This window comes from Mytilus californianus, unplaced genomic scaffold, assembly GCF_021869535.1.
Source record: "Mytilus californianus isolate M0D057914Y unplaced genomic scaffold, xbMytCali1.0.p SCAF_4, whole genome shotgun sequence".
NCBI lineage: Eukaryota > Metazoa > Mollusca > Bivalvia > Mytilida > Mytilidae > Mytilus > Mytilus californianus.
Window position 1 is genome coordinate 44,716,015 of NW_026262690.1, and position 25,788 is coordinate 44,741,802.

At 33.5% G+C, this 25,788-nt stretch overlaps 1 protein-coding gene across 4 annotated transcripts in view; it reads left to right on the forward strand.

The window, feature by feature from the left end:
* The first annotated feature begins 9,240 nt into the window (after window positions 1-9,240).
* LOC127738084 (uncharacterized) overlaps window positions 9,241-25,788 on the forward strand; it is a 91,862-nt gene continuing 75,314 nt past the window's right edge. For all 4 annotated transcript variants that reach the window (XM_052249180.1, XM_052249183.1, XM_052249181.1 and 1 more), the window contains exon 1: window positions 9,241-9,362. The gene's annotated coding sequence lies outside the window, so the exon portion shown is untranslated. The remainder of the gene's footprint in view (window positions 9,363-25,788) is intronic.

Below are 25,788 nucleotides of genomic sequence, written 5' to 3' on the forward strand. Positions count from 1 at the left end.
GTGCCATTTCATACTTTTGAATAGCATTTATAAAATGGCTTAAAAGACCTGTCGAGTTATTTATTTTGAATACATTGTAGGTCAGGTTATTTATTTTCAAACTACCATAGAACAAACCATTCATTTTTGTTATTATCAAGGCTGAGTTATTTATTTTCAAAATCCTCCTGCCCCAATTTTTGGCATACTTTTGGTATAGGGTTCATGGTTAACTTTGTTCATCTTTCTTCTGGTACAGTTTTCAACCTTGAAATTTTATACATGGTAATTTTCCCCAAAATTGGCTAAGTTCTGCAGCTTGTAACTGATATGTGAAAGTTAATAAAAGCTGATTGAGGCATATACAATTGTCCTCGATTGATCTTCGCGGGGACATAAAACATCATTAAGTTTGCTTAAAACATCATTGACCATGAATTTATAGTTAAAAAACAGTCAAAGAGCAAAATGACGAGAGAGCATAAAAATATATACAATGAAACTTTTCATCTGCATTCATTATAGAATTCAATAGATATAAGAAGATGTGGTATGAGTGCCAATGAGACAACTCTCCATCCAAGTTACAATTTGTAAAAGTAAACCATTATAGGTCAAAGTACGGCCTTCAACACGGAGCCTTGGCTCACACCGAACAGCAAGCTATAAAGGGCCCCAAAAATGACTAGTGTAAAACCATTCAAACAGGAAAACCAACGGTCTAATCTATATAAAAATGAAAGACGAGAAACGAGAAACACTTATAAACCACATCAACAAACGACAACCAATGAATAACAGGTTCCTGACTTAGGACAGGTGCAAACAAATGCAGCGGGTCTAAACGTTTTCACAGGCGCCAACCTTCACCCTAACCTGAAATAATAGTGTAACATCACAACATAGATGTTAGTGTTTTAACATCATGGACAGTCAAAGTAGACATGACTTGTGCAATGCCAAAATGCTGTTTTTATATTTTATACGAAATGAAAGTAAGTGACCATCACATTTTGCATGAAGCGAGTCACTGTAAATAATATTTGTAGGACTTTCTTCTGGTCGATAAACCTTGACTACCGAGTTCGATGTCATTGATGTTTCTGTCAACAAGATTTAAAGAACCTCGAGATCATGGTTATTTCAAATTATTTCCTTGTTTTCTCAGAAGGCGTTTGTTTTTACAATCCTGAACTCTTTTAATATTGTATTTTCTTGAAAGACAATATTAGGAATGGCTGGTATAAGTAATGGTCGCTAACTTTAGTAAATCTTGAAAATATTTCCTTGATGATACGTTGAAAAGATATGTTTTTGTTTTCCCAGGACATTTTCATTTTTGGTAACTTCTGTTGACGATAAAACGCCGCAACTGTATATATATAGCCAATTTCTTTACAGTTATTTAGTTTATAAGACTAACAAATTATCATGCATCAAAAAGCATTATAATAGTACCTAATGCTTCAATAGAATAAAATAGCTAGCTAATATCATATCCATGGCTTTTTTAACATCCGTATCAACTCGAAACTCAAATATAATCCCAAGAGCTCTGCTCGGGGGATAGTATTAGTTGAGGGTTGATAGGGGGTCAATGGTCTATCACAAGTACATTCAGACACGCCAAACAAGAAAGCTACGCCCTGATGTATTCTCTAATAAGTCAACGGTCTATCACAAGAACCGCCAAATCAAAACACTAAAAGATTTTTAAAATTGTTAAAATTGAAAATTCTCATTGTTATCATTGATCACGACGGATTGATTCCATATTTCGGATACAAATATGACACGTGTATGATAACGAAACTGTATACCTGTCAAATAGCAAATAAGAATTTAACATATCTACGAGTACTGTTGTGAAGTAAATAAATTGACTCTTTCGAGATCGAGATCGAGAGAGAGAGAGAGAGAGAGAGAGAGAGAGAGAGAGAGAGAGAGAGGGAGAGAGAGAGATATTATAATATCGTAATGAAAACGACTTCATTCCCATTAAAATGCAGACTGAGTCTTTTAAGATTTCCCTTTTCGTCTGCAAACCTGTTTTGTCTTTGGAAACGTGACTTCCTTGAATCTAGAAGCATAACATTATGACTTGTTCAAGTTTAGCTTAAAAGAAAACAACCATATGCAATCTAAACCTCCTTAAATTTCACGTTATTTTGAAAGATCAAAAACCGTTTATACTACTAGTGCACAATTTTTCATCAATTCGACTGCGACATTTAACACAGTATCCTTACTATAAATAATCTATTTTGTTTCTGTGAATTGAAATTATGTTGTAAGCGCAAAGACAATATAGGTTCCTTTAATACACTTTTTATTTAAATTGTGCGGACGTTGAGTTAAATCGTGGGCTCTGGCCTAAACTATGAAAAATATGAGACATTTTTTTGTTGTTGTTCAGAATAACATAAACATTTTCAACATTTCTAATAGATGAGTGTAATGCTACACATGGACTATTATAACTTCTTTACACCTTACAACAGCGCCGCGACTTTACAATATATATATAATTATATACCTACTAGGTTTTATTGTTTTTACTTACTGGTAATTAGTTTGTTATTTCAATTTGTAAATAAGAGAAAACCTTGTAGGAATTGATTCTTGTTTATTCTCAGTATCACCCATATATATGATGTTGCTTGACAATATAACATGTCAGTTTTAGCAAAGACGACTCTCGAAATTTATTAACACTCCTAACAGCCGTCGCAAGGGAGACCGAAACAAATTATTTGTTATGCACTAATGCTTCAAACGATAAACACAGATCTCAGGTGAACATCTGAGCAATGTATATGCAGCCCTGGGTCAACTGTCTTATATAAAGTTCGAAACGTTCTGAGGACGATTTACATCAATGTTCAATGTTACTTCAAGCCACATAAAATAAGTTAATATTGTTAAAAATGGTGAGGGTCACTGTATACGGAAATACAGTCGACGAATTAGACTACGGGAAGACATTTATTTAGTAGCGATACATTTCTGAAGATTCTAATAGTCAATGTTCATGTGTTTATAGTTAAATTTAGCAATTTTAGTATATAAAACATATTCAACTTTTTGGTAAAGTTTGAGGGATCATATTAATATTTTTTTCTGAAGAAAAAAACATTGCACGATTTCACTTCCCTAGCATAAACTTATTAGTTAGGTTGATGTTACCGTCGTTATAGTGTGATATGATTTGACTTGATAAATACAAAAAATATGTGTTTATTGCAGGTCATTCACATGCACTTGTCTCTGTAAAAAATTTACCTTTAAACCATTCCAAATAAAGGGAAAGGTCCATATTCTAGGATGGACGACATCAAAATTATCATCAAAGGTGAAAATAATCTATTAAAAAGCTTTAAACCGCATAAAAGCCACTGGTCGTGATTCAATACCATTTGTTTACATTGAAATCATCATCAAACCAATGTGTTCCCATTCTTACAGAGCTGTACCAAACATCACTGAACACTGGCGAAGTTCCACAAGATTGAAGAGATGCACTACAAAACAGTGCGTTATACTTGGGGAGCTGTCTCGGTGAAGTACCAGTACTCTCTAGCGTACCCCAAGGAATAGTAATTGATCCATTACAATTCCTGGCCTACATCAAAGACATGCCAGAAACAGCAACTCCATAAAAGACCAAATTATTTGCCGATGTCAGTCGTCTTTTTCAAAACATCTCCAACCAAAAAGACGCCGTTTACATAAAATTGAGAATGGAAATGGGGAATGTGTCAAAGAGACAACAACCCGACCATAGAACAGACAACAGAAGAAGGTAACCAACAGGTCTTCAATGCAGCGAGAAATTCCCGCACCCGGAGGCGTCCTTCAGCTGGCCCCTAAACAAATATATATACTAGTTCAGTGATAATGAACGCCATACTAAACTCCAAATTGTACACAAGAAACTAAAATTAAAAATAATACAAGACTAACAAAGGCTAGAGGCTCCTGACTTGGGACAGGCGCAAAAATGCGACGGGGTTAAACATGTTTATGAGATCTCAACCCTCCCCCTATACCTCTAGCCAATGTAGAAAAGTAAACGCATAACAATACGCACATTAAAATTCAGTTCAAGAGAAGTCCGAGTCTGATGTCAGAAGATGTAACCAAAGAAAATAAACAAAATGACAATGATACATAAATAACAACAGACTACTAGCAGTTAACTGACATGCCAGCTCCAGACTTCAATTAAACTGATTGAAAGATTATGTCTTCATCATATGAATATCAGGCACAATCCTTCCCGTTAGGGGTTTAGTATCATACCGTCATAACATATATGAGAAGAACATAACCCGTGTCATGCCAACAACTGGTTTTTAAATAAATGTGTTTAGTTCCGATGCAAAGACCCTATAAGTGAATCAATATTAACGCCAAAATATGCAATCTTTAATGACCTGACAACAGTATCGTAACTATATCCCTTCTTAATAAGTCTATTTAAAGGTTTTGTTAGCTTCAGAGGTGAATACTGACATATTGATTTATTCTCATTGGAAGACTGGGAAAACACATTGCGAATGAGGTTCAACGCCAAAAAAATACATTGTAATAAGAAAAATCTCCTCTGTCATACACTAGAGTGACTAGACACTCTCGAAGACAGCAAATACATAGGCGTAATGTTTCAGTAACAACTAAACCTGGGTTAGACAAATTAATAATACAGTTAGCAAAGGAAATAAGACATTACGATTTATGAGCCGAATCCTTTAAAGCTACACAAAACCTGTTTAGGCAGCAGCATATAAATCCATGGTATGAAATTTATGTGTTTCCCAACACTGCGCAAAGTTTTCGTGTGGAACTAATTACATTAAAAAAACGAGATCGGTTCACTATCTGGAAGTCGAAAAAGGGACAAATTATACATTAACCTTAAGCAGAGACATATGCATTGTCATATTTACTGTTATATAATGTAGTATGAAAAATACAAAACTCATAATTAAAGTTCAAAGCTACAAGACAACGCCGCTGTCGTGAGTTTATAACATATGTTACACACATGAACACCTAAACAAACACATATATTATATGCATATATATCTACACATTATCATATGATTTATACGGCACACAACATAATAATGCCAAAAAGAAAACAACTGTCCAGTCCTATCAATCTTATTTTATTAATAATAATAAGAAGGTACTTATTTAAGAAAAATATACAAAGTAATTTTAGTGCCGATCGATTTTGCGCTGTCGTGCTGAATGATCGGAACCCCGTTTCGGTGGGAAAATGACCGTACGTTATGTACGACACCTATATATCACGAAAAAGACGAGGAAACACATTTCCCTCTAATTCACTACTTCTTCTTACGTATCCAGTTATCCATCAGATTTTTTATGATTACTAACTGCTGTGCATGCGTAGGATATGTATCAATAAATATTTACACTAGAGTCAAGCTATCCAGCAATTTTCATCCTGCAATTCTCTTTATAAAAAGCTATCCTGCAATTCGTCATCCTGCAATTGCGTTTGGAAAACTACTTGAGCGACAATTTAATTTTTTTTGACTTTTTTGTTCGAAAAAAAAGACTAATATAGAAAATCAAAGATTTTTATATCATATTAACAAATTTATAACTTTTGTTCACAATTTCTAACTCATTTATATTTACAGTTTTGTAACTAGCATTTACAATAGAAAAATCGTGATGACGATTCAAACAAATTGTCATTTATGATATTATTCGTATTTACGACTATTTATCTGACATTTGTGATGTATTAAATTTATCTTAAATTTATCTTATCATCTAATACCGACAATGCAATTTCTGTTTACAATCTGCTTTAATCAAAAGCTATTGGATAGTGCTACAGTGGAATAGTATCGAATTTCTGAGGTAAGCTTTCTTAAAGGCCGAAAAATTTCGTCCGAAGCATCGAAAAAAGCCATATTCTACAAAATGGTCAATCGGGATATCCATTTTTCAAGCAATTGTCTCGGCAGGTCTCCAAGGCTAGGGATTACAGACTCTGCTTTAATTAATAGCTATATTGGATAATGCTACAGTGGGATAGTGGAATGTTATCGAATTTCTGGGGTAAGCATTTTTAAAGGCCGAAAAATTTCGTCCGAAGTATTGAAAAAAGATATACTCAATGAAATGGGAATTGGGGGTACCCACTTTCCAACCCATTGTCTCGGCAGGTCTTTATGGCTATGGATTATAGACTCTGTTTTAATTAATAGCTATTGGATGATGATACAGTGGGAAAGTATCGAATTTCTGGGGTAAGCATTCTTAATTGCCGATAAATTTCGTTCGGAGTATTGAAAAAAAAGAAGAAAGTACTTAATATTAAAGCAAAAAAAAAAAAACATCGTACAGTATGAAAATTCTGGACTGTTCATTATTTCGATGACAGTAAAAAGAAACAAGTTCGGTCCTGCGTCCCATATTTCTACCATAATGTAATTTTATCTGCTAGATCTTCATCAAACACATACTAAGTTCAAAGAACGCACCTTAGGAATGTTTACACCAAACATTCGATTGTATCAAAATGTAGTACTATCTAATAGCTTTTGTCACTAGAAATTATTTTTGCAGTCATACTGTGAAATTGCTTTCCATACACTCGGCATCATGCTATTGAGTGAAGGGGAAAGTACTACATTTAAAGGTAGTAAATTCCATTGTGTAATTGTAATAGGGAAAAATGAATATTCGTAGAAGTCTTAAGATGTAAGAAGATGTCTGTAAGAATATGGATGGGTATGCCGGGTTATATTGTCTGTTGGTTACAGTAATATTGAGCATAGGTACTTGGGGACAGGACAATTGGTTTTAGCTCTCCCCCTTTTTTCCAAAATTGGTTATTTTTTTGTTTTCTATTAATTTCAATTATGTACGCGTTTTTCTGAATCATATGAACATACATATATATAGAAGAAATAACTTGTATTTGCTATTTACTATCAATTCCAAGTTTACTATCCACAGCGGTCACTGATGGTGGTGAGACTTTAATAAAATATTGAATCTGAACCTGTTTTATATAGATACTAGTATAAATATATAAATAACCGATTTTGGAGAAAAAAGGGGGAGGGCTAAAAAATATTGTCCTCTCCCCAAGTACCTATGATACTGAGGGTACTGCGACGATGTGGTGTACAATTTTATAGAATATTATGAGTCTGGTTTTAAGTCTGCGTTGTTGTAAGGTATGCCAGTTCAGAGTATTAAGCAAGTCTGTAACGCTACTGGTGTTATATGATAAACAATTACAGGCATACCTAGCAGCCCGATTCTGGACCATCTGAAGTTTAGTGCAGTGTTCAGCAGTATGAGATTCCAAACCGAACAAGCGTACTCTAGTTTTGGACGTACCAGTGCTAGGTATATGCCTGTGACTTAATGTTTATGATAGGTGTTTGATGTTTCTTTTAAGGAAACCTAGGCTTTACATGTTTTATTTGCATTTGCGATACTATTTTTTGTATGTTGAGTCCATTTTAATTCAGATTGAAGAGTAATGCCTAGATGTTTTGCTGAAGAGACGGATTTTTAGGTATGACTGCGAATAATGTAATTATGTGTTATAGGAGTTTTGTTATTCGAGGCAGTGAGAACTGTACATTTGTCATGATGGAAAGCCATCAGCTAGTCTTCTTCCCACTTTGCAGCAGCATCAAGATCTTTCTGAAGGCTATCACAATCTTTTTTAGATTTCATTTGATAGTTTTGTATATGATGCTGTCGTCTGCAAACAGTCTGAGTTTACTGGATTTCAAATATTCTGATAGGTCGTTTATGTAGACCAGAAAAAGAACAGGCCCCAGAACTGTTTCCTGTGGGACACCAGAAGTAACTGGATCAACTTGATCTGATGACTCTCCATCCAGGACTAGTGTTTGTGTTTGTGTGCAGTTTGTTTAATGTTTCATTTTGTATACCATAAAAATTAAGTTTGTATAATATAGTATTTGGCGTAGGACTTTGTCAAAGTCACTACGTTCAACCGTATGGAATTATATGAGGGTATGCCCTTTACCGTCCGGCGTCAAACGGTCATTTTCGGCTACCGTTAACGTCAAATTAGTTAAAATTTTATCGTGATTCGTCAAAATTTCCTTTTCGTAATTCGTCACGGGTCTCAAATAATTATCCGTCACCGTTATTTTTTGGAAAAAATTAATATATCGTGATTCGTCAATCATTCAGTCGATTTTTTTTTTGTCGTCACAAAGAAAATGTACACTTTATCGTCATGCACCAAAAATTACTATTAACGCCATTTAGCAAGATTGTTTACCGTTATTCGTCATGAAGGTACCGGCCCTATTACGACCCTCTTATATAATATACACGACTGAGTGCCCACTGAGATAATGTTCAATTTAAATTTCATACAGAATTTTCATAGATTCCTGACCAAATAAAAATTAGAAAAAATGAACAGTTCATCATGTTCATATAATCTTTTACTCGATTTATAATTCATAAAATCAGGAAGAAACGACCCTATTCTTCTTTTGATACTGTTTTTTTAGATGTATTTATCAAAATATTTAAACTTTTATGAATAAAAATTCGTGATTTTTAAATGAAATATTTTATTTGGTGATCTGATAATTAATTATTAAATGTTAATTATGTATGATTACTGTTAATTGGTATTTACAAAGACACATTTGGTATTATTGTTCTGTGTTTTGAAATCATGATTGTTGTTATAACTAGATGTTAATATTGCAAGTAGTTAGCTTGGTATGCGTATACGTAAACTCAATGAAGAATTGGTATCTTTCGCCTTTCTTTCATAGTTTAAGATGAACGAACTTTGCTTTGATCGTCACTTGGACACCATATATTGTATAATAGTCCAAGATCATCATGACAATTTTTTAATCATGATTCATTTCGTCAAAATAATTAATAAAACACTAAAGGAAACCTGCTTACGTTTTTATAATGTCACTTTATTTTGAAACAATAAAAAAAACTTATTTACAGGAATACACTAGTTTAAACACGATTAAATATTTATTTCACCCCCCCCCCCCCCAAACCCGCCCCCCCCCCACCCCACCCCCACCCCCCAAAAAAAAGGTGCGAACAGACCCAGGGTGCGAACGTCAGAGAGGGCGAACGTGAATGGTTGCGAATGTAATTTTGGCGACACGAGAATCAGGGCGAAAATACCTGGGGCGAACATGAATCATGCCGAAATACCTATGTTTTTGCGCAACATCTCTGACTTTTTCCGATAAATGACGGAGACAAGACTAGAGAGATACGAACGAGTGATTGTAAAATAAAACGCACTTGAATCTATTGTGATTGACTCCAGAAACAGCAGCTTTCATAGACCACAGGTTCTCTTCTTTACATATTTAAAGAAAATCGTTAACCTCCTGCACTAATCAAATGATTTTGAAGTTGAAATCGCCACAGTTTCATAATTAATTGGGAAATCACAGACCGTAACTGTATCATATCTCGAACATCCTTCTTTCCACTGTTCTATAAAAAAATACATGTATGGTCAGATCCTATGTTTTCGTACGTCATATGCATTCGTACTATGCATGCTTTTTCAATGGAAATTATGAAGTCACAATGCATTCTTAACAGCCCGAAAACCCATGAGACGAGGACTGGTACCTGGCCGTTATTGACAAGCTTGACAATATTTGTATATATTCTGAAGGCATGCTGAATATTTTACGGAGGGGACAAACCTAAGTCTGAAAATACTTCTCATGAGAATTATATTTCGATTGCTTTCTTTTTTATTTGCTAACATTGTTGATGTGTATGTTTGAAGAGGGTAGGACCTTTATCGGGACTCCGGGATCGGGTGTTTTTGAGCTCTGGATTTCGGGATCTGCGAATTCTTTTTTCGAATTTCAGGATGTCGGGATTTAAATTTTTTTAAGTTCGTGACCTCCGGATTCCATGTTTTTAAGCCGGGATTTCGGGATCAGGACCCCTCCTACCCCCACCCCCCTCTATGTTTCCCTTTACGGAAGTTTTTGCCCTTGAATAGAGATGTCATTCGTATTTTGTGTATCATGCAAGAGTTCACGTTTATGAATCGGTAATATGACATGTATGAGGTGAAAGGGGACGAAGTCTGTATACATTATTTTTTAAATTGAAGCCTATTTTGACTTAGCCTCACTGGACACAATTAGGAACGATTTTTGAACTTTGATAATATTTTTTTTTTGTTGAATACTTTCATTTGTGACTTTTCTTGAATTGTATATACCATAGAATTTAAGATGTATGAAGGCTTTCCATTTTGCATCATAACCTACATAATTTTCTATTCACGCTAGGATACTTTAGTAAGATTTGCGTGACCTGGTTTTACAGGTCAAGGGAGCCAAATATGGACGCAATTCCGAACAGCACTATATTAATATATCTGGCAGAAGAAATCAATGACAACAACCTAGATTGATAAAACATACATTAATCCAATCTCAAACACATTTCCAGAGGAAAATAAGAAGTGCAAGTTTGTATTTTTCTTCAAATACTTCAGCTGTGTTTCCCATTTATTTGTATTGTGGTCCTGTCATGTGATGTTGTCGTTTTTGGTGTTGTGTTTGACGTTGCCATAAAAGCGGGAGGTTTGGCATGCCACAAAACCAGGTTCAACCCACCATTTTTTTCTTAAAATGTCCTGTACCAAGTCAGGAAAATGGCCATTGTTATATTATAGTTCGTTTCTGTGTGTGTTACATTTTAATGTTGTGTTATTGTTGTGTCGTTGTTCTCCTCTTATATTTGATGCGTTTCCCTCAGTTTTAGTTTGTAACACGGATTTGTTTTTATCTCTATCGATTTATGAGTTTCGAACAGCGGTATACTACTGTTGCCTTTATTTTGCAGACAAAATGTCTGTCATGTGTAAAGGAAAGATTTTGGAATTGTTTAGTTTTTATGTAAGTTCCTCCTTCTAAGGAGCACTAAATTCAAGTTTCTCCATTTGGTTGGTGAACCAATCATTCACCTATGATTTTTATACGACCGCAAATTTTTGCGGTCTTATATTGGTATGACGGCGTCGTCATCGTCGTCGTCGTTGGTCGTCGTCATCATAGTCCAAAGACACATTGGTTTTCGCACTCTTACTTTAGTTTAAGTTAATGGATCTCTATGAAATTTTACCATAAGGTTCAATACCACAAAAGGAAGGTTGGGATTGATTTTAGGGGTTATGGTACCAACAGTTAAGCAATTAGGGGTCAAAAAGGGGCCAAACATAAGCATTTTTGTAACATCCAGACATAACTTGTGTGTTAGTGTATGGATCTCTCTGACATTGTACCACAAGGTTCCATATCACACAGGGAATGCTGGGATTGATTATGGGGGTAATTGCCTCAAAATATTAGGAATTAGGGGCCAAAAAAGAAGCATTTTTCTAGTTTCATGACAATAACTTGTGTGTAAGTGTATGGATCTTTCTGAAATTGTACTACAAGGTTCCATATCCCAAAGGGAAAGCTGAAATTGAGTTTGGGGGTAATTGCCCAAAATATTAGGAATTAGGGGCCAAAAAAGGGCAAAAAACAAGCATTATTCTAGTTTCCAGACAATAAATTGTGTTCAAGTGTATGGATCTCTCTGAAATTGTACTGCAAGGTACCATACCACAAAGGGAAGGCTGTGATTGATTTTGGGGGTAATTGCATCAAAATTTTAGGAATTAGGGGCCAAAAAAGGGGCAAAAAACAAGCATTTTTCTAGTTTCAAGACAATAACCTGTGTGTAAGTGTATGGATCTTTATGAAATTGTACTACAAGGTTCCATATCACAAAGGGAAAGCTGGGTTTGAGTTTGGGGGTAATTGCCCTAAACGTTTAGGAATTTGGGGCCAAAAACGGGCCAAAAAACAAGCATTTTTATAGTTTCCATCCAATAACTTGTGTTAAAGTGTATGAATCTCTCTGAAATTGTACTGCAGGTACCATACCACAAAGGGAAGGCTGGGATTAAGTTTGGGGGTGATGAATCATAAGGAGGTTCAAAAAATTTGGGGGGGGGGATTTTTTTTTCTTTAAAATTTTCCATTTTAAATTGGTTATTTCTGATTTATATATAAAAGCAAATAATAATGATATGGTTTGAATAGGTAAATTATAAATTTTTAAGTTCTTAGACCACATTTATTCTGTGTCAGAAACCTGTGCTGTGTCAAATATTTAATCACAATCCAAATTCAGTGCTGTATCAAGCTTGAATGTTTTGTCCATACTTGCCCCAACTGTTCAGGGTTCGACCTCTGCGGTCGTATCAAGCTGCGCCCAGCAGGAGCATTTTATTTTTATATAGTTCAACATTACTTTCGGAGCTCTCTGGACTTTTCAATAAAGTTACCATATTTTCTTTTGACAATGATTAGGGTCACAAGAGTCGATAAAACGTTAATTTTGGGGTTATTTGGGCAAGATAAAAGGCATCACTCATATGAACAGAATCAAGAGACATTTTTCTTTCTATATATTAACAAAAGAAGGCAATATGCACCTAATTTTAAGTTTTTTTTTTTATAATTTCCAGGAGAGAGTGTTGTTCTTTTAATATTTTCAGAATGATTTTGACATCGTTATCAACATTCACCAAGTGCATATGAATTATTATATCATGAACACAAGGGCATTTTAGTAGGGTTTTTATTTATAGAAACATTTATTAATTATCATATATAAATATGATTTCAGAGGGCAAACATTTGAAATCGTTCTTAATTGTGTCCAGTCGTAATTGCGTTGGGTGGGGCTAAGAATCTGTTTTAAAAAAAAGAAACAGAAATACGGAAACATTTCCAATGTTGGTCCTGGTGTTAGGGACTTTAGTTGTGACATTATTTTCAATGTAAACAAAGAAACACTATGATTTCATTAGTATGTTGATTTTTATATTGATTTTTAGTTTTCTTGATTTGCTTAATGTTATAAGGCACGTCCCCCATAATATTTTACTCAAATCCCGAGATAAACGATACTGGAAAAGATTTCTGCACAGATGCGGGAAAATAGAAAAAGTTAGAAGAAAAAAAGTTAACGATCTTGAGTTCATTAGTAGATTGATTTTTTTTTTTTTTTTTTTTTTTTTTTTTTTTTTTTTTTTCATTGATTTTTCTACTGTAATTAGGGACTTCGTCCCCATATAATTTTAGGCACTGGCTACGAATACGTTGAAATGTAACAATAATAAAAGAAGTTATTGTTACGTTGGACAATAATTGCTGGAATGATTTGTTGGGTAAGGAACCGATTCATTACGAACATAGCAATAACATTTGTTTCTACGGTTACGTTCGTTATTGTTACGTTAGATTTATCATGTTTATTAAACGTTTAACCTACTTCAAGATAATACTACAGTTTAGTAGTGCCAATGGCGAAAAATATAGTTCAATGGTTCGATGTTTAGAGAAAAAAAGTGTTCACTTCTATGTATTTAACTTCACACCTTTACCCTTATTACTGTCATTATACTTTGAACAATGGACAAAGTGATTCCTATTACCAAATTTGTTTTGGGTGAAATTTAGAATTTAAAACTTTAGATGCATTTGAATCAAAACTAAAACAATATCAAGAATAAAATTTTATTCAGTTATTATGAACAAATGCAGTTCGCAAAAAATTGATACATCAAAAGCAAAGTTTGACAGCAGTTAACTTATTGATGGTCCGAGTTGTCTCCCGGCAGAGTTGTCCCCCAACTTAAAATACTGCGAAATTCTATATGCGTGTTTGTTACGAATAAAAGTTTTCAAGTTGTATTTTACTAGTAATACATATTACTAGTCCCAGCATACATTGAAGTGCATTAACTTAACAATAACATAATGTAACCGTAGACACAAATCTTATTGTTATGTTCGTAATTAATCGGTTCCTAACCCAGCCTAGCATTCCGGCAATTAATGTCCAATGTAACAAAAACTTTTTTATTATTGTTACATTTCAACGTAATCGTAGCCAGTGCCATAATTTTATCATTGTCTGCTAAGGTATAAACAATGAAAATACTATGCTGTAGAAAATATATGAGGTTAGATAATGATAACTGCGGAACTATAGCTCATAAGTCCTTATATTGTTTGACCATTTTATGGACCATAGATCTATGGTCCGCTAATTGTCAAAAAATATCATAAGGACATATGAGCTACAGTTCCGCAGCTAAGATAATGAATGCTTTAAAATTTGGAGACATTTTGGCCACGCTACATTCATAATGTTCTTAACATATATACATCAGTCAGGGGTAATTATTATACAAGTCATTTTTATTTACTTGAAGATGTTATATTTATTTCAGTGATGAAAGTTTTTAATTGACATGTTTGAGTGCATGTTTTTTCCATCATTTTGATACGACCGCAAAAAAATTTTGCGATCGTATATTGGTACGACGTTGGCGTAGTTGTCGTCCGAAAACACATTGGTTTTCGCACTCTAACTTTAGTTTAAGTGAATGGATCTCTATGAAATTTTACCATAAGGTTCAATACCACAAAAAGAAGGTTGGGATTGATTTTGGGGGTTATGGTACCAACAGTTAAGGAATTGGGGGCCAAAAATAAGCATTTTTGTAACTTCCAGGCATAACTTGTGTGTTAGTGTATGGATCTCTCTGACATTGTACCACAAGGTTCCATATCACAAAGGGAATGCTGGGATTGATTTTGGGGGTAATTGCCTCAAAATTTTAGGAATTAGGGGCCAAAAAAGGGGCAAAAAACAAGCATTTTTATATGGACAAATACTTTAGTACAAAACATAATTTAAAGCAGTGTAAGGGAGATAAATCAAATACATCATTTGAATTACCTCCCTTACACTACTTTTAAATTATGTATAAAGTAATGGTTAATGAACAATTAAGACAATTTAAAACAGTGTAAGGGAGGTAATCCACATACAACTTTTGATTACTTCCCTTACACTGCTTTTAAATTATGTTTAAAGAAATGCATATTTATAAAGGAAGACCAGTAAAAATATCTGCAAATGTTGCATCTTTTTTTTTTTACAAAAAAATTCATATGAAAGATTTGACACCATATTTTAAATTCTATTATAAAATAGATTAAGTTAGCACTATGGTAAATTTAAAATGGGTAATTATGGTTGCAAATTCCATTGGAAATTTGAATTGAGATTATGACCATATTTTGAGGGAAAGAATTTTTTGGGGGGAAAAGGGGGGGGGGGGGTAAAAAGAATTTATGAGGGGTCAATTTTTTCTCATTTCAGATTTCAGAAATTAAAAAGAATTATTCTTCAAATATTTTTTTTTTTTTCAAATTTCAAATATTGAAAAATTTCAAGAAGTAATCTTTAATTGCACAGTATGACGCATTAGATTTGTAAAATCTTTGACCACATTAATTTATTTGTTATGCCGAATCTGACCGTGTATTTAGATTTTTAATTTTGGGTCCAGTTTTCAAATTGGTCTACATTAAGGTCCAAAGGGTCCAAAATTAAACTTAGTTTGATTTTAACAAAAATTGGATATATGGGGTTCTTTGATATGCTGAATCTAAACATGTATTTAGATTTTTGATTTCGGGCCCAGTTTTCAAGTTGGTCCAAATTGGGGTCCAAAATTGAACATTGTTTGATTTCAACAAAAATTGAATATATGGAGTTCTTTGATATGCTGAATCTAACCATGTATTAAGATTTTTTATTTGTGGGCCCTGCTATCAAATTGGTTTATATTGAGGTCAAAAGGGTCCAAAATTAAACTTTGTTTGATTTCATCAAAAATTGAATTATTGGGGTTCTTTGATATGCCAAATCTAACCGTGTATTTAGATTTTTAGTTTTGGGTCCAGTTTTCAAATTGGTCTACATTAAGGTAGGGTCCAAAATTAAACTTAGTTTGATTTTAACAAAAATTGAGTATATGGGGTTCTTTGATATGCTGAATCTAAACATGTATTTAGATTTTTGATTTTGGGCCCAGTTTTCAAGTTGGTCCAAATTGGGGTCCAAAATTAAACTTTGTTTGATTTCAACAAAAATTGAATATATGGGGTTCTTTGATATGCTGAATCTAACCATGTATTTCGATTTTTTATTTGTGGGCCCCCCTATCAAATTGGTTCATATTGAGGTCAAAAGGGTCCAAAATTAAACTTTGTTTTATTTCATCAAAAATTGAATTATTGGGGTTCTTTGATATGCCAAATCTAACTGTGTATTTAGATTTTTAGTTTTGGGTCCCATTTTTTTAATTGGTCTACATTAAGGTCCAAAGGGTCCAAAATTAAACCTAGTTTGATTTCATCAAAAATTGAATTCTTTGGATTCTTTGATATGCTGAATCTAACCATGTATTTTGATTTTTTGTCCCCTTTATTGAATTGGTCCACATTGAGGTCAAAAGGGTCCAAAATTAAACTTTGTTTGATTTCATCAAAAATTAAATTCTTTGGATTCTTTGATATGCTGAATCTAACCATGTATTTATATTTTGGATATTGGACCATGATAGGTAGATTAAAAAAATTTAAGTTCTTAGACCACATTCTGTGTCAGAAACCTATGCTGTGTCAAATATTTAATCACAATCCAAATTCAGAGCTGTATCAAACTTGAATGTTGTGTCCATACTTGCCCCAACTGTTCAGGGTTCGACCTCTGCGGTCGTATCAAGCTGCACCCAGCGGAGCATTTTATTTATTTTTTTGACCATATTTTGACTTCCAGGAAAGCCATTTCCGCTTTTTTTTTTGGAGACCGATTTCATCCCTGTTACTTGTATATGTAAAATTGTAAGATTTTGAATTAATTTTCAACATTTGAATTATCTCTCCTCAATCTTCTCCAAAATTTTACTTTAAACATGTTAAATAGGTAAAAGTTCAATTTCAAAATTTTCAGTTCTTTGACCATATTTATTCTGTGTCACAAACCTATGATGTGCTTTCATATATGTCAGTCGGTCTGTAGTGGATAGTTTTCTCATTGGCAATCGTACCACATCCTTCTAATTTAAATATTGAATTTTAGGTTAGTACAACGACAGTTTGTTGAAATTTTGTGAAATCCTGTTGCAGTTTAATGTTTAGTTTTGCAACATGTAGTGTTTTGGATTTTCAAACATTTAAGCCTCAACCATCACTGAAGAGACATTAGTTGCCTAATTGTTCCTCTGGTGCAGTAAAATTGGTACAATTAATGTTACTGCATCTGTATAATGTCACAATTTTGTTGACTGAAGGAATTTGCAAATCTGCACTTTTCTAAATACAGAGGAAGAGTTAGTGACAAATACATACCAAAGAAAAATGTCACACTACGGAAATTGGTCAGATTAAGTCTACTAAAGACATGGAAGTGAGACATATCAGTTCAACATTCTGTTGGCATCCTCAACATTTAGGTTCAGTCTCAGGTTAAAGACTTTTATATATGAATCAAGCCAATAATCTTGTCAAACTTCATCATGTTCATTGAATTTTGCAAAACATGTACATAAGCTTCTGTTTGTTAAAAAAATGTTGGCATGTGGTATCAGGTACACATTTCGGCATGCAATGGGCCAACTGTGTACCCCTGAAACTTGACTCTGCATGGGTATGTATATATAAACAAACAGCAACCTTTATACAGTAGGGGAGTCCTACTCTAATACCAGCACTCTCAGGTCACCGGATATGTTAAGAAGTTCACATTAAGCCTCTCAACAGCCTCCCTATAACTTCTATTTAGTTCAAGCTTTTGGTTCTTGGCAAAGGTATTTCTGGATCTGCCTCTGTACAAAATAGTTTATTCCTATACCATATAATGATATTTTTAGTTTTCCTGAATAATAATCATGAAAATAGATTGTACAACTTTGTTAACTAAATTTATTGTAAAAGGATTGATATTCATGATATTGATAATTTTAATTAGTTAAAAAACATTCTTGTTAAATTACTTGCTTCATGGTTCCTTTAAACATATCATTTGCATGATTATAAGTTATAATTAATAATAATTCATTTAATATTGTAAACAAACAATTGAATACCATGTACATCATGTACAATAACTTTTTTTACTGTAAAAATAATTATTTAAAGGATTCTCTGTTTTGTTTTCAAATGCTAGGCAAAAACTTTACTTATCGTTGAATTTTTGTCATTTCTACTCAAGATTCTTTCCAAGAAAAAATTAAAAGAATAAGAAGCAAAAAAACAAATAAAAAATAAAAAATAACATTATAAAAAAAAGGAAATATGTAAATTTAAAGACAGAAAAATCAACAAATGATATGAATTAACAAAGACTAAAACAACATTCTATTCTACATTTTAAAGAAAAGGTGATATGTCAATTTGAGAAGAAATCTGAGTTACCTGTACAGGTAAATTTTAATGAAACATACAAGCTGAAAACTTCAACCCTGACTGATTTCAACAGGTAACATAATTAGATAAAACATCAACCTATGTTTTATGACCCCAATAAATGGCCAACATCTCAAGATTGAATACCCCAATAAATGGCCACCATTCAATGGTGACCATACAAGAGGGTGGACATAACTAAGAGGAAGTCACAGGTTGTACTGTAAAGTTAAACATAAGGAACAACCTCCTGAATTTCACTATATTTAGTTGATACAGTCCACTAAGGCCAAAATAAAAATTAGGTGTGTTTCCCCACACCCCGACCGACTGGAAAAAAGTCTGCCGAATGAAAACATTTTTTGGGTCCTTTCTAAAAAAAAATTTCTTCGTCTGACCGAACTCTTATTTCCAGAAATGGTGATCCGGATTCAACTTCTTATTTAATGTGAATCTACATCCAATCGGAACTACTCAGCCATTTTCGCTACACAAAAATCGAAAAAGGCTGAGTAGTTCCAATTGATCCGCATCAATGGCAGACAAAATTATCCTCTCAGTCTCTTCATGTGTAAGGATAAAATATCCACACACAGGAAAAACAAAAACTTTAGTAAACAACAGATTGTATACATTTGGAAAACAATCAATTTGGAAAGAATTGTGAAAATTGTTTATTTTCTTTGTGTATAAAGAATATCAACATGTTACTGTTACACAAAAACTGCACAATTAAACTGTAAGTAATGAGAATGTTTTGTATGCAATACATTATACAGTACTTATCAAAATGTACAAAGCTGCAATAACAGGATACAATTCACCATAAAGGTGAACACAAAGCTTGACAAATAGTATCAACACAAAAAAAGAAGTACCCTTAGCGTAGTTACCAATTTTTGACGCATTATGCTTTCTATATGTCAGTATGTCTGACAAATATATTTAAAAAAAAAACAAACAAAAAAACACCTTCCTACCTACCCACCAGCAAAACTTTTGAGTTGGGGTGTGGGGAAACAAAGATTTTTTAATTGAGGCCTCAGGTACACAGTTTCATCAACATATAGTTGTGTTGTGTAGATATCTAATTTCCAGGTCAATCAATACAGTTTACTACAAATGATTACATGAGTGGAACATCTCAAACATCTTTCCAAACATATTTTATTTTGGCACTCTCTGTAGGAATGAAGAAAAATCCACATCAAAATCCAGGAAAGTTTTTAATTTTCTATGCTTAAAATGCATTAAAATTTTATTAGTCCCCTACCGACGAAGTCGAAGGAGACTTTAGGTTTGCACTCTGTCCCTCTGTCTGTCTGTGTCTGTCCATCCTTCAGTCCAGCAAATCAGTTTTCCACACTTTTTTCTTCCTGCTTGAAGATATTGATTTGATATTTGGTGTATTGTTTAATCATGACAAGTTACAGATCAAGTTCGAATTTTGTTCTGGTCTGACGATTTTGTACAGAGTTATGGTCCTTATACTTAGAAAATTCACTCAAATAATCAGTTTTCCTCACTTTTTTTCTTCAGGCTTGAAGATATTGATTTGATAATTGCTATACAGTTTTATCATAAGTTACAGATCAAGTTCGAATTTTGTTCCGGTCTGATGATTTTGTACAGTTATGGTCCTTGGACATAGAAAATTCACTCAAATAATCAATTTTCCAAATTTTTTTTTTGTCATGCTTGAAGATATTGACTTGATATTAATTATATAGTTTACACCATTACAAGTTATAGATCAAGTTAGCATTTTGTTCCAGTACAATGAATTTTTAACCGGTAGGGGACTATGTATTGCCAGGCAATACTCACAGAATGCTTGTTTATCTAGGTCCACCAGCCCAATGCCTATAACTTTTTCCAGGTGCACAGGTTTGTCTGCACTCAAAAGTAAACATTTTTGTGTAAACACAGCTTTATTTGTCAATACTTAATGTTGAACCTTAAGTTGTACAAAAAGTCCATGGTATGGATGGTCTTGTACTTCTTGCATGATATGGTTTGCTAACTGTGTAAAATTTGGTTAACTTTTTATTGTTTGAGAGGATACTTATCACTTCTTGGCCTTGGTATATCAACAATTTCAACTTGTATACATACTATCATACATGTAATTATGGTGATGGAAAAATGCTTGATTTATATACTTTATTGATCATAAATCATCTAATAATTTGCATTTTGCATATATACGTGTTTATACAAAATTCTCAGAAAAGGTCCTGAATATGTTTAATTGTCATTTGTTCCATGTTTGCATTGTGTTCTGATTCTTTGTAAATATTTTTAGGGTAAATTAATTTATGTTTGATGTGATGTTGTACTAATCTTATTTTAATTGTCTGTTGTTTATACTGTATCTTTTCTTTGGTAAGTGTTAGTCTGTTATGTAATAGGGAAATGTGTGTTAACACCTGAGTAAACATCCAACCTGATACCTTCTTGTAAATTTCTTTGACCTGACAATTAAACCATCCTGATGTAACTTTCTGCCCTATATTTCAACTTTTGCTAATAAATGTGTCAGTGAACAAAATCCTCAAAGTCACACATAATGAGTTCATAGTAATTTAAATAATTTAATTACCCCTGATTTCTTTCAGAACTCACCATTTGAACTCATGATATGTAAAATTAAGGATTTAGTGCTCACATCAACTTTATTATCAACCTAATTTTTTCCTGTTATAACCTATCTTGTAAATAAACTCCTGGGAAATATTGTGTAGCAATGCCAGTGGTATCCATGTTTGAATTAAACATAAATCATAATTAAATTAAAACTTTTATTTTATATATATACATCTCTAATTTGGCCCTTGGGGAATCTACTCAGCTATAATTTTTTATTTTTTGCTCCATGCCTAAACCAAGAGCCTAGCTATGTGCATACTGAAAAGTAGCAAAGTATAGACCCCTGGCTTGACATCACACCAATCCAATTGGAACGATGGTTCAAAATAAATGTGTGAGGCTATCAGGAAGCCTATGAGGCTATCATGCCTAGAGGCTATCATGCCTATGAGGCTATGAGGAAGCCTATAATGAGGCAATGAGGAAGCCTATAAGGAGGCTATGAGGAAGCCTATAAGGAGGCTATGAGGAAGCCTAGTAGTGTTGATGTTGAATTGGTGTTGGAATGAATTTGTATGAAATTTGACAGTTTATCCCCAGAAATTCTTGGGGGATGAGTGAAATTTTTGAAACAACCAGTAATAAAATTTCATAAATGTCCATAACACAGATGGTAACAGCTGAGTGTCCCCAAGGATTTGTGAGGTAAGGGAGGGGGTACCTTCAATAAAGCCATGAGAGAAAAAAAAAAAAAAACTAAAAGTAATCACATTATAATAACACATTATCAAAATCAATTGTCAAACAAAAACAATATCATACAGAAACTTTGTGAAAACATGCATACATATATATATGAAACATTTGAAGATGAGCATTCCTTTAAATTCTACCTAACTTACTTTGAGCTGTTTTAATAGATGCTGGCGTGACCCTAATGTATGATATCTGATGTAACTATCTGAAGACCAGCGCCCTAATGTTTTTATCAAGTGATCTTCTATTTTTGCCTTACCAGCACTAGTAGCTGCCCCAATTCTAAAACTATGACCATTATAATGACTTGAGTTGAAGCCACATATATCCAGTACTTTTTAATACAGGTGAGGAAATATTGTCTCTCCAGAGGTTTCTTATCAATGGTTATGAAAAGTGGATCAGTTTGATTGATAGGAGAAAATTCCTTCCTTATTTGTATTCTAACAAAATTTTGTAAGGGCAGATAAGCTGACCTAATTTATGTAGCTGTATATTTATGCCTTTTCTAAAAGGATCAGTTTTTATACGACCGCAAAAAATTTTTTGTGGTCGTATATTGGTATGACGGCGTCGTTGTCGTCCGGCGTCATCCGAAGACACATTGGTTTTCGCACTCTAACTTTAGTTTAAGTGAATGGATCTCTATGAAATTTTAACACAAGGTTCAATACCACAAAAGGAAGGTTTGGATTGATTTTGGGGGTTATGGTACCAACAGTAAAGGAATTAGGGGCCAAAAAGGGGCCAAAAATAAGCATTTTTGTAACTTCCAGACATAACTTGTGTGTTAGTGTATGGATCGCTCTGACATTGTACCACAAGGTTCCATATCACAAAAGGAATGCTGGGATTGATTTTTGGGGGTAATTGCCTCAAAATTTTAGGAATAAGGGGCCAAAAAAGGGGCAAAAAACAAGCATTTTTCTAGTTTAATGACAATAACTTGTGTGTAAGTGTATGGATCTTTCTGAAATTGTACTACAAGGTTCCATATCACAAAGGGAAAGCTGGAATTGAGTTTGGGGGTAATTGCTGAAATGTTTAGGAATTGGGGGCCAAAAAGGGGCCAAAAATAAGCATTTTTCTAGTTTCCAGACAATAACTTGTGTTCAAGTGTATGGATCTCTCTGAAATTGTACTGCAAGGTACCATACCACAAAGGGAAGGCTGGGATTGATGATGGGGGTAATTGCCTCAATATTTTAGGAATTAGGGGCCAAAAAGGGGCAAAAAACAAGCATTTTTCTAGTTTCAGGACAATAACTTGTGTGTAAGTGTATGGATCTCTCTGAAATTGTACTGCAAGGTACCATACCACAAAGGGAAGGCTGGGATTGAGTTTGGGGGTGATGAATCATAAGGGGGTTCAAAAATTTGGGGGGGGGGGGTTTCCTTTTTTTCCTTTTTTTTTTCTTTTAAAATTTTCCATTTTAAGTTGGTTATTTCTGATTTATATTTAAAAGCAAATAATAATGATATGGTAGGAGATACACACCAAACAGGATGTGTAAATTATTATATAATAAGTATTGTGCAATAGCAAGAAATTTTCAATTGCACAGTATTGCACAATAGCAAGAAATCTTCAATTGCACAGTATTGAGCAATAGCAAGAAATCTTCAATTGCATAGTATTGCGCAATAGCAAGAAATATCCAATAGCACAATATTGAGCAATAGCAAGAAATTGTCAATTGTACAGTACTGCGCAATAGCAAGAAATATTTAAATGCACAGTATTGTGCAAAAGAAGATACTTCGTATAAATTGCTTATTTCTTGACCAATTTAAATGGGGTTTTATTCTTGAATTCTTGGGGTTCTTTAATATGCTGAATCTAACCTTGTATTTAGTTTTTGGATTTTGGGCCCCGTTTTTAAATTGGTCCACATTGAGGTCCAAAGGGTCCAAAATTAAACTTTGTTTGATTTCATCAAAAATTGAATTATTGGGGTTCTTTGATATGCCGAATCTAACCGTGTATTTAGATTCTTAATTTTTGGTTCCGTTTTCAAATTGGTCTACATTAAGGTCCAAAGGGTCCAAAATTAAACTTAGTTTGATTTTAACAAAAATTGAATTCTTAGGGTTCTTTGATATGCTGAATCTAAACATGTATTTAGATTTTTGATAAAGGGGCCAGTTTTCAAGTTGGTCCAAATCGGGGTCCAAAATTAAACTTTGTTTGATTTCAACAAAAATTGAATATATGGGGTTCTTTGATATGCTGAATCTAACCATGTATTTAGATTTTTGATTTTTGGGCCCCGTTATCAACTTTGTCCACATTGAGGTCAAAAGGGTCCAAAATTAAACTTTGTTTGATTTCATCAAAAATTGAATTCTTGGGGTTCTTTGATATGCTGAATCTAACCATGTATTTAGATTTTGGATATTGGAACATAATAGGTGAATGTCCAATTTAAAATTTTTAAGTTCTTAGACCACATTCATTCTGTGTTAGAAACCTATGCTGTGTCAAATATTTAATCACAATCCAAATGCAAAGCTGTATCAAGCTTGAATGTTGTGTCCATACTTGCCCCAAATGTTCAGGGTTTCGACCTCTGGGGTCGTATCAAGCTGCGCCCTGCGGAGCTTTTTATTGATTGTTTTAATTTCAAAACTACTAAGTCTGTGTGAAATACAACATCTTCAATACATAAATTTATATTTGGATCAAATTGTGAGGCCTTTGACACTGTAAAATCGCCACATCTCAAAAATCCATAAAATGCGACAATGCATGCAGTTCTTAACATCAAATCAGTAAACTTGGAACAAAAACCTTTTCTCAAACAATTTACAATTTTCTCCAAAATTTCGAAAGTTATTGGTAATCTTATGTGATTTTTTGTTTTTTGCAGTCTTTTTACAGAATATAATTTAAAACATAATCAAGACTAATTAAAGGTGTATTATTAGCAGATTGCAAGGGATCATTATGATTACCCTGTACATACTTATACCTAATTCCACATAAATATAGTTTAATGGTAGAGTATTGTAAACTCAGAATTTTAAAGCAGTGGGCTATGAAATAAATTAAAATATCCTCAGAAATAGGAGGTAAACTAGTAAATTGAAAACCATTCAATAACATAAAAGTCTCAAACTTTCTAAACCCAGTATCATAAACAGTTCTTGTAGTATTAGCAATAGCACTGTTTCAAAGTTCATTCACTGCTTTATTTAAGACCACATTACATCTGAGCTGCTTGGGCACTTCATTGGATGTTGTGCTGCACTGGGAGCTAGTTTGCGGAATCTGTCTATCTGAAAACGAGATAGAGCATCACTTATGTCATTCTGATATCCTGGAACATGTTTCGCACTAAAATGAAAGTTGTATTTACAAGCACGCCATGTAAGTTTCCTCATTAATTTCATTATTTGTAAACACTTTGAACGGCCCTTTTTTACTATAGCTACTGTAGCTTCATTGTCACACCAGAAAAGAATGTGTTTTGTTGTCCACTGTGAGCCCCACAGTATTGCGGATACTACAATAGGGTATAATTCAAGAAAAGCCATTGAAAATGTTTTGTCAGGATAAGCAATGCTTGATTGCCATGATGAATAAAACCATTCTCCTTTGAAATATCCACCAAATCCTTTTGTTGATGAGGCATCAGTGAAAAGTTCCATATCATAACTTGAATTAAATTGTCTACTGTAAAACATGTTCACACCATTCCAGCTGCTCAGAAAAAGTAACCAAAATTCCAGGTCAACACGGCATTCCTCATCTAATTTAACATAATGATGCAAATCATTGACAGTAGTGGACAGCCCTATGAGGTATGAAACAAAGGATCTACCAGGTAAAATGACACGTGAAGCAAAGTTTAAGTGGCCCAAACACTGCAACAATTCCCTTTTTGTACATGATTTTTTCCTGTATAATTTTTCGATGAATTCACAAATGCGATTGACTTTATTAAGGGGCAGTCGAGCTTCTATTTTTTCAGAATCTAGAATAATACCCAAATATTCTAAACATTTTACAGGACCTATTGTCTTATGTTTAGCTACAGGAATGTTCATTTTTTTGAAAATCATCATCATTATA